Genomic DNA, 16,985 nt, shown 5'->3' with positions numbered 1-16,985 from the left:
TGTATTGGATTTGACGCACTTACTAATCTAGTAACACCGACATTAATATCGCATATTTTTCGAAAATTTTGTCTAATGTTACAGAGTAGTAGCACAGATGTTAAGTAGCGGCCATCACAGATGTGTGTTACTCCTTATTTTAGTTCAAAAATTAATATTAAGATATAGTGAGAGTTTATTATTGGGATCAATATAATCTGTAATTTTTTAAAATAAAGCGTTACATTTATTGTTTAAATCAGTGTAATTCAACTCTTTCAAAGTAATATTTTATCTCTTTAAAACAGTGTAATTAGGCTGATATTTTCTTTATATGGAGATCTTTATGTAAATGTTTTATACGAATCTATGTATATTTTTAATATATGATTGTTAAATAAATGGCTGTTTTATATCGTCTTCGGTGTTACCATATAAAAACTATTTTACCTAAGGGTTGCTAGAAATTTAATTATTTTAATAAATGCATGACCACCTTGTTTTTAGACATTTAAATTATTTACACATGTTATTACATTTATTTTCAATATAAAGGACTTCTCACATTTGGTGTATCAAATGATAATCATTGGGTATGTAATTCACTAAAAATCCACGTTACTAACAGATATTTTGGAGCATAGAGAAAATATTTTTGTAAAAAGAATTATTACATAAGTAGCAGAACACATCAGTAGTTATTTCATAGCTTTGAAAGATGTCGTATTAAGAAAGAAACGCAATGTACACTCGGGAAAGCCTGACCACCAGCACCTTTTTGAGAGACCATTGAGGAGGGGTACATTATTAATCAATCACTTTAAAAAAACATTTACCTCTTACGAAGGATGAGGCGGAAGATATAAGGCTATGATTTGCTTGATGGAACAGACTAGATCAACTGTTTACGATTTGTGCAAAAACAAAGAGAGAAACTCGTCGTTTGTAATTTCTGTCAATTTGATCCGCAACATTTCTTGTGTTATATGTCAAAGGCCACGAGTTAACTAGGTATTAAATATGTAGCAAGCTAAACTCCCATACAAAACTTGCCGTCTTACGGAACATTTAGGAATCCTTTTTCTTAAACCAAAAGAAATATAGTGATTTGTTATATCTTATTCATTTTCATAAAAGAGGCTCGCGTTATCTCTGTTTCTCATTCCCAGTTTTCGGTTAACCAAGACTTCAGGTGTTAAATATAAATATATAATAAACAAAAGCGGCGACAGGATGCACACGCAACGCTTTATGACCACAGGATCTGAGTCCTCACCGTCTACCCTTATAGTTGCTGTTTGATTGCAATATAGATTACCAATAATTCGCATATACTTGACATCCAATTTAATTCCTTGTAAAAGCTTCATAGGATTAAGTAATGGGATTTATACATGGAAATACAATTACTATTTTTTATGAGAATACCGGTTTAATAATTTTAAAATTAAAGTTTATGCTTAAACGATAATTAGATAAGTCTATATTGCTTTAGGTGAAGAATAATGTTATCTAAAATTATATTTATTTAAAATATTTCTATAATCAATGCTTACTCTAATATCATGAAAATTATATGACACAAAGGAGTATGTATGAATATGATTTTCAAAGACTAAAATTTGAAGAATTGTCATATACATAATTATATCCAATTCAAACATTCAACATAAATAAATACTCCGAAAACCATGTTTTAGTTAGAAAATCGTAATTTCAATATGAAAATGAATCGCACCGTGGAAAGGAATTTAAAAACATAGACAAAGGTATATGTACTAAGGAATTTTTAAATATTTAGTAAAATCAACTATATATATTATAGTAAATTCGAAAATAATCGTAAACTATAATACAAAGCATACAAAATTCTAGGCGAACTCTCGAACTATGAAAAACATATTTATTTATGTTATCCTTCAGCTAACTTAAATTATGTATAACAATCTATAAAAAAGATGAAATACATAATATATACAAAAAGGTCAAATTTAAGAAACATACAAAGGAAACATTATTAAATACATTTAACAAATTAATACCTAATTTAAGTGTGTTGTCTGATAAAAGTATTTCGGTCCCTTGGGCTTCAAGATACGCTGCACATTTTATATAATTTTACAGATGTAGAACACTAAGCCAGTGGGTTGAGAGTATATGCATATGCATTAGCATAAATAAATACACTTTATGCGCATGTGCGCGTTAACACTCGCTCGTATGCCTTAGACCTGAAAAGCCCACGGCTTGTGTGAGGCACAGAAGTCTGATCACGTACTACCCTATTATGAAATACAAGGCCAAACACAAGAGCGCTTTTGGTCTTTTTATATTATTAATCAACAGACCTGACGAATTATAGTGTTAACGGTAGATATCATAAATTTCTGTCGTAATATCTTTCTTTCTATATACATTTGTGTAAAGCTTGAATTATAAAATGCATATATATTTATTATCATATTTAGTTAATTTTTGGCGCCTGACAATTTACATTATTTTTTTTACTTTATTTCTATCAAATTGGTACGGAAATGACCACGTCTTTCTTTTAAATTTTAACGTCGGTTCTGGCCTGTCGTAAATAATCTGTTTAAGTCCCTGATACCAACTGTTTTAGGTACCTTACATTTCATCAAATGCGAAAAATAAATTTAAATTAAGATATAATTTTATGAAACTCGTTCATCCGGCGGTCACGGTTCCTTTGCGAAATCGGAAAACTACTAAAGAGCGCTTATACATTCTTTGATATCAGATCTCTAACATAATATATAAACTTGACGTTTCGTTTAATACAAAAGACATATAATATGCATTTTTTCATAATTACAGATCACCTGCCAACTTAAAGAATCATGATTATTTTCTTTTTATGGTATGTGGCCATTGCATACAGCTTCTACAGGTAAGAAAACATTGTTATTAACGGTACATTATTTGACTCGTTATTTATATCATAATAATGACGTTGTAGATTATTTTAAAGGAATATTAATGTGTGTATTTTGTAAACCAACCTTTATCTTGTTCTAAAAGGAAGGCAGTTAATGCTGTTTCTGACGAGGCCTAGCATCAATGTAGTGAATTATACGCTTGGTTAACAGTACAAAATATATTGTGTGCAAACGCAATTCTAAATTTAGATACATATATCTATGTTAATGAAATTTTGCGTTACAACCAAGTTTTCTATATCTCAGCACATATTTCTATATGTGCGCAGTTCAATGTAGCTAATAATTTTCGTAATAACCAACTAGTAAAATTATGTGTACATAGTTTTAAACGCTAAAACGTATGATCAATCTTAAGCGCAATACAAAGAATTTTTTCACAAATTGTCGATGTAGCCATTTCTTGGCTGTTCGTTGTGAAAATGATTGAGCACGATTTAATCAAATATTGGTGGTATTTTATTAGCAAACGTACTTCATTATAAATAATATTAGTTACTTCCAATTTAATTCGGTTAATCCAACTTAACATTACTACATATATGTCTATTTTACTAAAGTACCTGTCAAACAGTTTTATCATTATAACAATCATGCATGTACGGATATTAAAGTACACGTAAGCAGTACAGCGATAACTTTATCGCCCTAGGCTACAGATTATTCAGCGGTGTTGTATTTCACTTTCCCTATATTACATAAGCAAACAATGACCTTGATGACCGTGACCAAATGTTCACTCACCTGGAGTTGAGCTCGTGACGTACTTAAACACTTGTCGAGACACACTGGTGGGGTTTCTTTGAGGAAGTTATTACGTAACGTGCTAATTGAGAATTTCATGCATGAATCCTTAGGCATTCATAAGCTATCGTGAATATTGCCGACATGTATTCAGACTTTAAGAATATGACAATATTTTTGTCTGTATATGCTAAACACAGATGTTTAATTGTCATAGTATAAATAAATAATTAAAATATTAAATCCATGCATTCCTGAAGCTGAATCTGTGCCTATTTTCCTGATCTACTGTGAGGCATACGGGCTGTATTACGTAATTGCGAAGCAAGTATTGTAACAATGGGAGTCAAATCTGAACTATATGCTATGCGCATAAATCTATGTTTCTTATACAACAGGGGGCAAACAAATGGGCAGGAGGCTCACCTGATTATAAGTAACACCGCCGCCCATGGACACTCTCAATGCCAGAGGGCTTGTGAGTGCGTTGCCGATTTTCTTGAAGGACGCTAAGTCGAATTAGTTCGGAAATGCTTCAGTGGTTCCAAATAGTGGTGGTGTGCGGCAGTCTGTTAAAACGCTCAGTTGTGGAAAGACGGACGTCACGGTGATCGTATCGTCATATATCTATCTATGGATAACGTGATATATCATCGAATTATACGTCAATACGATTATATAATCAAATATATAAAAGAAAAAAGTAGCGGCTATTTATCTAACGAATGTCCGCAATTTGAAAGACATTTTCTGACCTAGATAAACATTCAAGTAGGAAATGTTGAATTTAGGTCACCTAGCTTTTATGCGCTAGACTCGGGACTCTACTTTTGCCTGCCGAGAATTTTTAAGGTATTTTATGAGTACCTAATTTCACTGCATTGGCCTCGACATATACAAAATTTAACAATCTATGGTACGTTTGAAGACATTAATCGCTTACATTAAACACGACGTCATCAAATTTTCTAAATATTTTACCTCAGGCGCAAGACCGATTCCGACTTTATATTTATGCAGTTGGGTTGTTTGTTGTTACACTAGATAACTGCAAGAAACTCAGTTTGGAAAACCGAACATCCAGTTCAAAGTCTCCAAAAAACACTGAGCAGAACTTTGAAACAGAAATGGTGAATCTATATGTAAATATATATTTTTTTTATATATTTACAGCGGGCGAACGGACAGGAGGCTCATCTGATGTGATACCGCCGCTCATGGACACTAACATTGCCAAAAGGCTTGCTTTGCCGGACTTTTAAGAATTGGTAGGCTCTTTTAAAATGACCCTAAATGCAATCGGTTCAGAAATGTTCAGCTGGTTTCATATAGTGGTGGTCTGCTGCAAAGCCTGCCAAGACGGACGCCGAGATGATATAGACATTTATCTAAGACTAAAATCTTTGGTGGGTTCAATCTCTTTTCCTTTTCTTCCTTTCTTTAATTTTGCTGACTGTCAGTAATCGGTACTTTGTAAAGTCTCTGAAGAATTCAAATTAGACGCTCAGAAATCGTCCTTTCGATTTCAAACTCGCATAGTTGACATTGCAGTGATTCTTGAGTGTCGTATCTTAACGAAGATAGACGGCGACTGGCTATTGGCCAACCAAACAAAGCTATTAGATTGCTTCTTACAATGTTCCTGAAGAGTTTAAACTTGTTGCTACTCTACAATCTAAAAGGAACTATTCGTAGTTGATACGAATCGTAAACTGAAAACGAAACTTTCTTAGTGAAAATATTAAAGGCGTATATGACACAAGTCTATAAGAGGACCAAGAATTTCCTTCTAATGGTAGTCTGAACCTATAGTCCATCAGTCCAAGACCATCAGTCTTGGAGGAGAGACTTTTATCCTTCTTTCCTATTTCAAAGGTGAATATAGGAGATAAAATCTAAAAAATTTAGCAAATTAGCAATTACAACTCGTCATTTTTTTATGTAAGGAGGCAAACGGGCAGAAGCCTCACCTGATGTTAAGTGATACCGCCCATGGCAACAAACATTGCCAGGAGGCTCGCAAGTGCGTTGCCGGCCTTTTTAAAGAATTGGTACGCTCTTTTCGTGAAGAACCCTAAGTCAAATTGGTTCAGAAATACTTCAGTAGGCAGCTGGTTGGTGCGCGGCAAAAACTGCTTTAAGAAACGCTCAGTTGTAGAACGACGGACGAATTTGAATTTAGTGCATGATTTTAATTATATAAACCTATTACATCCATTAAAACACCAATAATTGCATGGCCTTCATCCATAGACTATCTGATTAAAGTTATCAATCGTCACATATATTATTTGCATTATGTTATACAATGTTGTCTATACGGATTCCGAGCAGTGCCTAACAATAGTGCCAAGACATTAGGAACCGTATCATTTGCCAACTATTGAGGATGTCTTGTTTACGTTTCGTTTTCAATGTGAACTATAAATTATTGTACCGTTTTTACACCGTTTTAAATTGATATTCATAAAGTAGGTGGATTTTGCGTGATGTATTATAAAAACTTATTTTAGGTTAAATAAGCAAATAAACAAGTGCCAAAATGTCTATACAAATGTATAACGTAATAGTAAAGCCTAATTTTATAAATCGAAAGAAGTAGTTGTCAAGCGTACTATTTAGTAAAAAGCCGTGTTACAAGACGAGGCACCAATAAACTCTCCATTTTTGTATACTCCTGCTGGTTGTTGGTTAACTGGTTAAGAAAAATGTTTGAGACCAAAATCAAGAGTATATCTTTTACTCCTAATCACCCAAGAAAAATCTTTCACGCAGAATATTCGTATGTATAAAAAGGCATACAAATCTTCATTCATCTCAATCAATCTTTATTATTTAAAATAAAACTCTTTGCTAAAAAATGGACACCTAAGGAAATACGTGATAAGGTTGATTTGTGTTAATTAAATTAAACTTAATCTGCTGTATTATATATATATACTATACTATATATATAATCATGTAAATTGGTACGTGTGAAATGAATTATGGACATTTTTATATTAATTTTTGATGAATTCTGTAAAGTACATAGCCAAACGTTAAGTGGTCGGCAATAAAGACAAAAGTTACAATTGTATAATGCTATCATTATATATAATGATTACATAATAACGAGTGTAACCTCCAGCCTCCTCTCGCCAAAATCACAACTTGAATCCTGGGCATGCTTACCACGATGTTTTGCTTTATTAAATGCTTTATTAAAAATCATAAACAGAAATAATTGTATATGTTGAGCGGTGTGACCTTCAAGCGAGTGTGTTTTCAAATCGACTTTGGCTGGTATTCGTGGTATGACATTATAATTCACGGTTGCCCTTGCTGGGATCAATTTGTTTTTAATTGTCCGTCGCATATATTAATTGCACTATGCACTGGATGCGGCCTTGGAGTTGAAATAGATATTAGATAGCTCTGCGGCAATTAAAATGCGTTTGCTTGTTCAGATTATTTCGCCAGAGATTCTTTAACGATACAGAATATTTCAAGCCTCGATTCTATTAAAATATGTCAAAATGATGCTTACAAAACGTACGATTTCAAACCTTTTATCAAAGATTTTATTTCATTATTAAACAAAGGCCAAGAATGTGCCTGGATTCAGTTTTTATCATGGAACCTATCAAAAATATACTTTCATACACACTTGTTGTCGAATGCTCGCTCAAGTATATCAATTAGATGAATTAAATGGCAGTCATACTGCGGCCAACTTAAGAACTTGAATTTATTATTTGAATTAAAAGCAACAGTTATGTGAAGTACGTTAAGCGTGCACTGTGCACTAATGAACATCCGGTTGAATGCTTCATTCAGACTTCCTGTGTGCAGTTATATCCAATCGCATGAGCTTCCTTAGATAATTTACATTAATCGCAATTCATGAATCCGTGAGGTTTGCTTTCTAGTTATTAGTTAATTTTCTTAAATGTTTTGTATTATTTTACATTAAGGTTGGTGATTATATTTTTATTATAAGATTGGATTATGCACTTCTTGAACTTTACCCATGATATTTCCTTTCTTAAGTTTTTTCCTTACTACGCTTGCCTGGAAAAGATCGCTTGATAGCGATAAAGCCACCAGTTGCAAAGCTTATAATTTTTGTGTATTATGTTATTTGTTTTTCTATAAATGTATCGAAGTGTAAATAAATAAATATTAAAAATGTATATATATATAATGCTTTTGAATGTCACTTGTTTATTGCGTTAGGTTAAAATCGGCATTGGCTTCAGGTATACTTATAATATTACTTATTATATTTACGGTTTTCTTATCTCCGTCATGTGGATGTAAAGCATTTGTGATTTGATAAAATTGAATTTTCTATCCAACAATCATACAAACCTCCAAGTCAACAGTCACCAATACCGCCAAGGATTGATTTTTAGTCTTACTAATAAAAATCACTATACATGAGTTATAACAAGATGATAATTATATAATATACAACTTGTGTTTCGGATACAGAAACGCGAACTCGAAAAATACGTACCTAAATATTTTTGATACTTGTTATTTAATTATCCTCTCATCATCAATAGCTACAGCCCCTTGTGGGTGCAGCCTCAACCAGATCCATGTAACCTCCTCACAATCGAGTTGCCCGCAATATCGCAGCACACATATATGAGTGGGAAACTGCAAGTCTGTTACGGTAATTAATTTATCGTTTGAGCTCCCCTAAGACAATTTTCGTTCAACAGACGTGTGTCTGTCTCAAAATAAAATGATCTCAAATTTCGTCACGATTGTCACGTGATCATTTCCATACAAATTTCACTGTTGCTGGGACTACTAGTTTACCTAGAAATTGTTTGTCTTACCTAGAAATTTTATCTGAAATCGATCATGGATTGTATATTTCTGCTATATATACACGTTAGATAAAATGTAGCATCCTTGTTGAAATATCAGTGTACCCGCATTTTTAGCAATTTATGTATTTGAAACAATGTGCATTCTTATCAATTAAATTTTGTAGTATTTAATACTTGTTGTATGTTGGATTGTTTAATTATATATGAATAGGTATTAAATGAAAGATTCATTTTGCTCCCTACATGTATATTTTCATATTGGTAATTAGTTTCTAATTATGTCAGCTACCCGCATTTTTGCAATAGCAATTACACATTTATATTTAAATTCCCATTAAAAATGACGACACGAGACCTTCTGCAGGTAGTTTGTAAGTTGTGTCATCTTTTTTTCTGTAATCTTGATACCTATATAATTTTCGAAAATTTAATTTATGAAAAATCTTACACGTATAACACAGTTGTAAGTGCACTCCAGACAGGGAAGTAATTTATTGATACACTTAACGTCATCTCAATATGCAATATTTCAACATTAATTGGTTAATGATAGATTGTATAAGATTATTTTTATTGAATGATTGTATCGCCTGATATCTGAATTGACGTCAAAGCGTACTCCATGTGACACGTAGATTTCAGCTTATACGACTCTATAATCCAAATACATATGTTTAGATAGAACTGGGCAAAGGGGCAGAAGGGTCACCTGATGTTAAGTGATACCGCCCGCTGTCCAAGGACACTTTATGTGACAAGGCTCGCGTGTGCGTTGCCGGCCTTTTAAAGATTGGTATGCTGTTTTCTTGAGGGACCCTAAATCGAACTGGTTCGGAAATACTTCTGTAGGCTGGTTCGCAGCAAAACTCTTAGTTGTGAAATGATGGACGTCGAAATGAAACGGGAGGAGTTTCCTGTTCTGCTTTTACGTCCGATGATAATACTCAACTGCAGGTATTGATCCGAATGACTCCTCTGACCACTCGCCATGGTAAATGTGACGGAAGCTGCAGAATAACCCCACATCGCCTAGGGATCAAGCCGCTCGGAAAGGGATTGGTAGTCGACAATTCGAACCGCTCTTCGTTGAATACTGCCAAGTGGAAGAAGCGGTTTCTGGAGAGGTCCTGCCCAGAGGTGACAAGAGTACTGTAATCATAAGTTACATGCATTAACAACAAGTTATTAATTAATTAATTATTGTACAGTAATATAATATTTTCGTTGTCATGTTTACAGAAAGAGGATTTAAATTGGAGACTATTTCTTGCTGACGATTGCTCAAAAGCTCAAAACGTCGAGTAATGTAAATTAAATCAATTCGCGTTTCAAAACAAGTTTTATAATATCAAAAAAGTTTTGGTTGTTTTATTTTTTAAATTATTCTGTTCTCACTGTAATATTGATTAATATATATTAGAGTATAATAATATAGTTTATTAAATTAGACCTGTAGTCTAACGATATGCCTCTAACGGTACATGTTTGATTATAACAGCGCCCGTGTGGGATAGATACGGTAAATATCCATACATTTAATGTAAGAAGGAAATGTCATTCGTAGATTCGTAAGCTGATATGGTTATCTAAGATAGTATCGCGTATACTAGTAGTACCGGGTAGATAAACAAGTCAAGAGTGAAGATTTAAAAGTATAGGAAATAAAGTGTATTAGGGACTGTCCATTATACACGTGATGTTTTTTAAAAAAATTTAGCCCCTCCCTCCTCCATGGTGATACGTGTTTTAGATTTAAGATTCCCCCCCCCCCCCCCCCTTCGTTTTACTTCGTTTCTGGCAACGGCGAGTCCAGGTGACAGTAAAAGCCGCTTTTCGGTTTAGAAATGACGCGTTTGACAAAAAAAATTTACACATGATATCTTACTATAAATTTTATTTGGGAATAGTTGAGCATTTATATTTATACACAATATCACAACAATGAAATGAAATTACAAAAATGTATACTTTTAAAATTCATGATAAAAAGCATTCCTTTTTATCATTCGCGTTTATAAATAAAATCTTGAGTGCGATCGATATTTTTTGTTCAACCTTTCATATCGTCGATCAATTTAATACAACATGAATTAAATACTTCATTGCACATAGACATAGGAATACAAACATCAGGGACCTTACAATTATTAACGATTTGTTTCAGCGAACCCGTAACATATTTCATGAAATGTTAAAAACGATGTCAGGTTGCTTTGCGATACATTGTAACCTGGTTTGGGAACTTTAAACACAATTTATGTTAGTAATACCAATAATTACATCCATTTTGAGATAATTTAATTATAATATACATAAATTATTAAGTTTAGAAGTTTATATGATTTTAAAATTTATTTATTTATAAAAAACACAATGAATGTTAGGAGAGAACATGTGCCCTAAATCGATGAATAATGAATAAACAATGAAAAAAATCAAACGCGAAACAAAAAACAAGCAAGGAATTAATTAGAAAAATCAAACTAAAGAATTACATAATAAAAAAATATCGAACTACTACTGGCACTAACACATAATATATATTTTCTCAGTTCACTGAATGGACAATAAAAAAAAGGTCCGTAACCCAATGAAATTCGTTTACTAAATGAATGATTAATCCACAGAGACTATAATTAAGTACTAGAATAAACATTACGGAATCAATTTTAATGTGAGTCTAAAACTACAATTCAAAGCACAAACCACATTTTCCATTTTGTCGGTGGCATGCGACAAAGTAGAAAGCTAAATTTAACCAAAGCATTTCTCGCTAAATGCAACGAGATGCACTGCGGGTGACTTTTACTATTTGCATAGATACTAGAACTCAGGGCTGCTAATATTGCTAATACAAAGTTATCGAGTACAGTTAAATCTGTATTATATAGCTGAAGTGTACGTTACTTTGGTTGAACCCATTAATGCTAGGCATACTGGAAAAAAATTGTATAGGATTTAATGATTACAACGAGTGCAATCGCGGAGCATTATACACTTCCAATGGATAGAAAGAGTTTCATATATTTATCTTAGTCAGAAAGAGAAGACTAGTTTTAATGTGACAGGCACTTAGAGGCAAACAATAAACATGCATCAAGGATAAATAATCAAGAAGAATTATAAAAAGTAAAGAAAAAGGGATTTCTATCCCGACTTAGCCTAGGTATTTTGAATCAAGGCATTCCGTTATTCTTACGTACAGAATATTTAAGAAAAACGTGTTTTGGACGAAACACTCCCGAGGTCCGAGGAACGAGCATTTTGATTAACGAGCTAGCTAAGGGTACACGAAATTTACGAAAGTAAAATGGCTAGGGCCATCACTCTTATTAAAACCATTGTCCAAGCAAAGAGGCAAAAAATATACCACTTTAAATTAAAAATTAGTATTAAAGCCGCCTAGGCGGCTAGGCTAGTCTAATTGACGTTAAGTGTCAAGTCTATTTCATAGACAGATGTCAGCTAGCAGATAAGCACGTCGCACTAATCTCTGAATATTTGCCAATACATTCATGCGTTTTTTTTTGTTGTCTTTTTAATCTATAAATAGTCTGAACCCTATATAGTCGATTATAATTTTAGCATTAAAATATATAATATTAGTTTTAGTTCAGATATTTGCTATGAACCTTGTAAAGCAAAGCAAGCAGCCCTCAAAACTGCAATTAATTCAACAGAAAATAGAAACTTTACAGATGTGTCGCAGCATTGGTCGTCAGGACTAGTTTAGCCATGAGTTCAACCTAAGTGCAATCCTTGTCTAACATTATAATATTATCTATGTAAATTTTAAACAAAACGGAAAAAGGTTGAATCCTTTATTATATACTTCCCGATTAATGACACTTGGCTTCAAGTATCTGCATTTTACCAGAAGACAAAAGACCTTAAACTTGGCGAGCATTGTCTCCCAAAAAATGGAATCTTGCTTACTTTATATCTATCTTACCTTTATTGCTGACCACTTCCTACTGTTTGGTTCTGTATGTTCTGTAGGAATATCATCATCAAATTATTTAAAAAATAATCAGAATTTACATCACGCGTATTAATTTAAACTATTAAGTAGACTATCTAGTAGATACAGACAATTTAGTTTCATTTATTTAACTAAAATCGAATCGACCAACGTAAGGTCAGTTTTGTTTGCAAAAGAGATAAGATTTACTTATATATTCATTACATTAAAAAAATACAGTACAGGTATAAAAATTACATTTGTTTTTTAACTGAGCCTAAACCATTGCTTAAAGAATTCATTACTACTTTAAACTAGTTAATTGTTCATAATTACTTCGAATTATAATTTACTATTTTGAGTGTATTTTATATTGTACATACCTAATAAGTTACTGATATGGTTACCATAGTTCTTTCAACCCAAAATATTTTTAGTTTAGTCGGGCATCGAACTCAAAATATGATTATATACCGAGGGTTCCAACACGGTGGGTCCCTGCATGCTGCAGGTCCACCACGATGTATACAAAAAAATGCTATAAAACTGTTTCATCATCTTCCTAAAAGTTATAGATCACTGCCATGTAATTCTTGCAAGGGGAAGGTGATTAGCTTTTAAAGGCAAAGTGCCTTTATAGCGAAGACGAGTATTTGGACCATACACATTATTTTATATTCTTAATAAGACATTGTTAAAATTTCTATGACATTTGCATGCCGATTTATATATGGCTGATTGTGCGGATATTTGTAATTGATCTATCTAAACACTGTACCCCTAGTATTGTCTTTTGTTAACATAGCTTTTACACATTAAGAAAACACTTTTTAAACGGATTGAAGCTATGTATTATTATTATAAACTCACCGTGACCACGCACGCTGTAAAGCACGCGAAACGTCGGAAAAATTTAAATTTAAAATTATTTAAATAATTATAAGTTTATAATAATAATACATAGCTTCAATCCGTTTAAAAAGTGTTTTCTTACTGTATCATTATCTTGTCAAATAAACGATTATTATTATTATTAAAATACTTTTGGAATTAACAATCCCTTGACAACGGGATCGCGAATGATATGTATAAGACCTTATAAATGTTATTTCCGACAAACTATACCTACGAGATAGATTTTCATATAATAGTTGAAGTGGGTTGAGGGTCAAATCCCGTCGAGACAAATGGCAATTGCTACTTCCTGAGCCGTTGTGCGCAGACGCATGCAATGAAATGGTTAAATATAGCAGTTCAATTTTCAATTATATAATAAAGATATTTTATTAATATATGTTTATTTTTAACCGATTTCATACGCGTAAGAGCTAAAAGCTGTGACATTAAAAAATATAAGATTTTTATATAGAAATACAGAATACAATAATTTTACACGCGTAACTGATGCGATAACAATATTTGTCGAAATATCAATATTACCAAATATAATTTCGTATTTATATTATCATAAAAATTAAAAAAAAAACATAAATTTATCTTGTATTTAATTTCGTTTATTAATACAAGAAAATAGTACTACTTAAACTGTTTAAAAAAATTACCGAGATATCCTGGTACGAAAACTTATATTGAGGTAGGTTGGGATATAATACCTAAGTCAATGTTTAAACTTACAAAAACATGAATGTTACTAACACAAGAAGAGCCACTTAACTTGTTTTCATAGTTTAGTTTGCACACCGTGCATATTTGAAGAACCCATGACAAAGATTTGCTCAAGCGCATATCTAGGTGTCTAAGAAGTTCCTGATAATACCCGAGAGATGTACTATTGTTGGAAATGTTTCCATCTTTTTTCTGTAGCACTAAACTCACAGATTCTTATGTATAATATTGTTGTTTTATTATTATATTAATATTATTGTTACACTGCTATTATTGGCTAGTGCCCTTTTTTATATTATGTTTTTCCTAAGTAGTTTCTTATGTTTGTTTCTTGTTTCCTACGTAATTTTTTTTTTCATTTTTTATGCATTCTTCTCGATATAAAGTCACCTGTTAGGACAGGATTGTGTTTTTTAAGAATAGATTAATAAAATAAATCAGAAAAAGTGATACAGTCGCAGTGATGTTTCTGTGTCAGTTGCATGTTACGTGACTTTGATAGATACTTTTCTCCCGCGAAGCTTATTCTTATGATTTGTTACTGAACTTCCGCGCTAAGATCAATAAACTGTAGTTTAAAATCGTTCAAGGCAGAAGCATCAGTTGGCGCTTAGCCAAGCCAAGGGTTCAGATTGTCGATCTTGCCAAAACACCGTCTGCTGCCAGAATTTGAATCTAATGAGCCAGTCGACTGCGCAAAGGTCGAATGTTACAATAGCACCGAGAATATTGGAATATCACCTATAGCAGTAGTTACAGCAAGGTGCCTAAAAATGCTTAATTATCGGGAAATTCGGGAATTATTTCAATTAATAAATACTTGTAGACCGTATTATCTCAGAGGTTGTTTTAGGTCCGATTTTTTACCCGTTACATTGAGATAATTCTCTCAGCATATACGAATAATAATAGAGTTAAAAGAAATCGGTCAAAAATTTGGACCTCAATATAAAGTTGATTTAAATGGGGTTTTTTATATTATAACTCATGAAGGGGAAACCATATATTTGAAGAGAATTTTTCGTAATACCATAAAAAAATCTAGTTGAGCACAAAGTATAGAACCGAGCTGTAACGCAAGTTCGGCTCTGTACAACTAGTGCAAACAACGTCTATAGTAAGAATACGTTGAGGTATTTACTGCGGCTGATAAATGGACTACCTGGTCAGTTATAAGATATAACGTTTAGCAATATAAAAAAAGTTGAAGAATTATTTTTATATGCATTTTTCGCGCTTCTGATACCACTGCTATTTTTTTTATAAACAAGGATCTCTAAAATCTGTCGTGTCGAAATCTCCTTTACTTACAGGGTTGGAGTCTCTTGCGGGCCCTGGCTACTCTACTATTACTGCTATTAATACAAACCACAGTGGTTTTCAACCTTTACCTTGATTTATATTGCATTATTCTGTTAAATAAAAATATTTTTTTATATAATAAATGTCAATTTACAAGTATTCCGGCCAATGAAACCACAGGCACTAATACTCCATACGTAAATCACTAAACCACAAAATCTGTAATGAGGAACATACAAATTTAAATGGCGTATTTTCGCACAATTGAATTTTCCTTACGTCATGTTGACTCCATTGAAAACGTTTGTAGAATAAAATTTGTGAGATAATTGTAATCACATATCTGAATACCAAAATATCTCATGAAATTGGGTGGAATCCAATTATTTGGAGCACGAGAATCAGCTGATTTGTTACTGGGTACTCTTATCGCAAATATATCGAATTTCAACACTTGTTGGCACGTAAAATAAAACGATGAAAACGTAAACAAGAAAATTTACGACTTTTTTATTTGGATTCTGTAAGTTTATTTTTGTTTTTTTTTCGTCACTTTATTTATTTTATTTAGTTATTTGTTTCAATTACATTTAAATATTGAATACGGAAGAGCGCCTGTCATAAATCTTTATTCTCACTAGATCCCCAACCTATTTTGCCCCATACATAATTTTCATCTAAAATTGAATTGCTAAGAAATTAAATTTATAAATTAATTTAAGATACTTCAATGATACATTTAAGGAAGAAATTATGTACTTGAAAATTTTGATTTGGTTGCCACACTCAAAGCATAATCAAATTGCCCCCCTCTGGGGCGTGGGAATCTACATCTTAAAAAATTATTTAAAACTGTACTTCTTCATTCATTCATTCATATATTATAATAACCTATTAAAATTAAACGTCATAATGGGTTCAACCTGTTAGTCTCGAATTATATAATTTATAAATAAAATATTTCTTTTCAGAGATAATTATGAATCGGAATCTGGCAACAGCTTTGAAAAACCTAAAAAGAGTAATTCAAAGAAGTCATTAAATATGACGACGTTTTCGGCTCCCACGGAAAGTGATCCACCAATATTGGATGCTGTAGAAGAACCAGTAATTGAAACTATAGCATCGGTAATAGAAATAGAACCTATTGAACCACCAAAGCAACAAGAACCTTCAGTGATGGAATTTATTCAAGACGAGATTTCGGAACAATTTTCAAACGAAGAACTTTAAATTCATTATAATGTACAATTTTTATATTTGTTGTTTCTAAATACATTGTTTGGTTATCAGGCTTTTTATTCAACAATCATATTATTTTCACCTTTTGCATATTTCATGTGCTTGATACTTTATGTATTCTGTATGCCAAGATCTAGTGTCTGTAATATTCATGTATATATAATATAGATAATCTAGAATCGTAAACTCCATTATTTTGTTCCATCTCAAAGCATACGGGCCACGGTCATCAAATAAACATTTCTTCGTCCTGGCGCGACAGATAGCCTCTTGAGCAGAGGCTGTTTCAGCGCAGAGGAATCAGTCACCCACGTAGTACTTGGATTATTTGGCGAGGCGCCCCAACAA

The 16,985-nt window shown here is 32.5% G+C and overlaps 1 long non-coding RNA gene across 1 annotated transcript; it reads left to right on the top strand.

Annotated features, from left to right (window-relative positions):
* Positions 1-475: 475 nt before the first annotated feature.
* Positions 476-16,684, top strand: LOC123714229. The gene is made up of 3 exons (XR_006754285.1): positions 476-572; positions 2,815-2,887; positions 16,367-16,684. It is a non-coding gene; the product is annotated as an uncharacterized LOC123714229 (long non-coding RNA).
* The last annotated feature ends 301 nt before the right edge of the window (positions 16,685-16,985 follow it).

The sequence above is a fragment of the Pieris brassicae genome, chromosome 9 (assembly GCF_905147105.1).
Source record: "Pieris brassicae chromosome 9, ilPieBrab1.1, whole genome shotgun sequence".
Taxonomy (NCBI): domain Eukaryota; kingdom Metazoa; phylum Arthropoda; class Insecta; order Lepidoptera; family Pieridae; genus Pieris; species Pieris brassicae.
The sequence above is the reverse complement of the archived record's forward strand: the minus strand, read 5'-3'. Positions and strand labels throughout refer to the sequence as shown.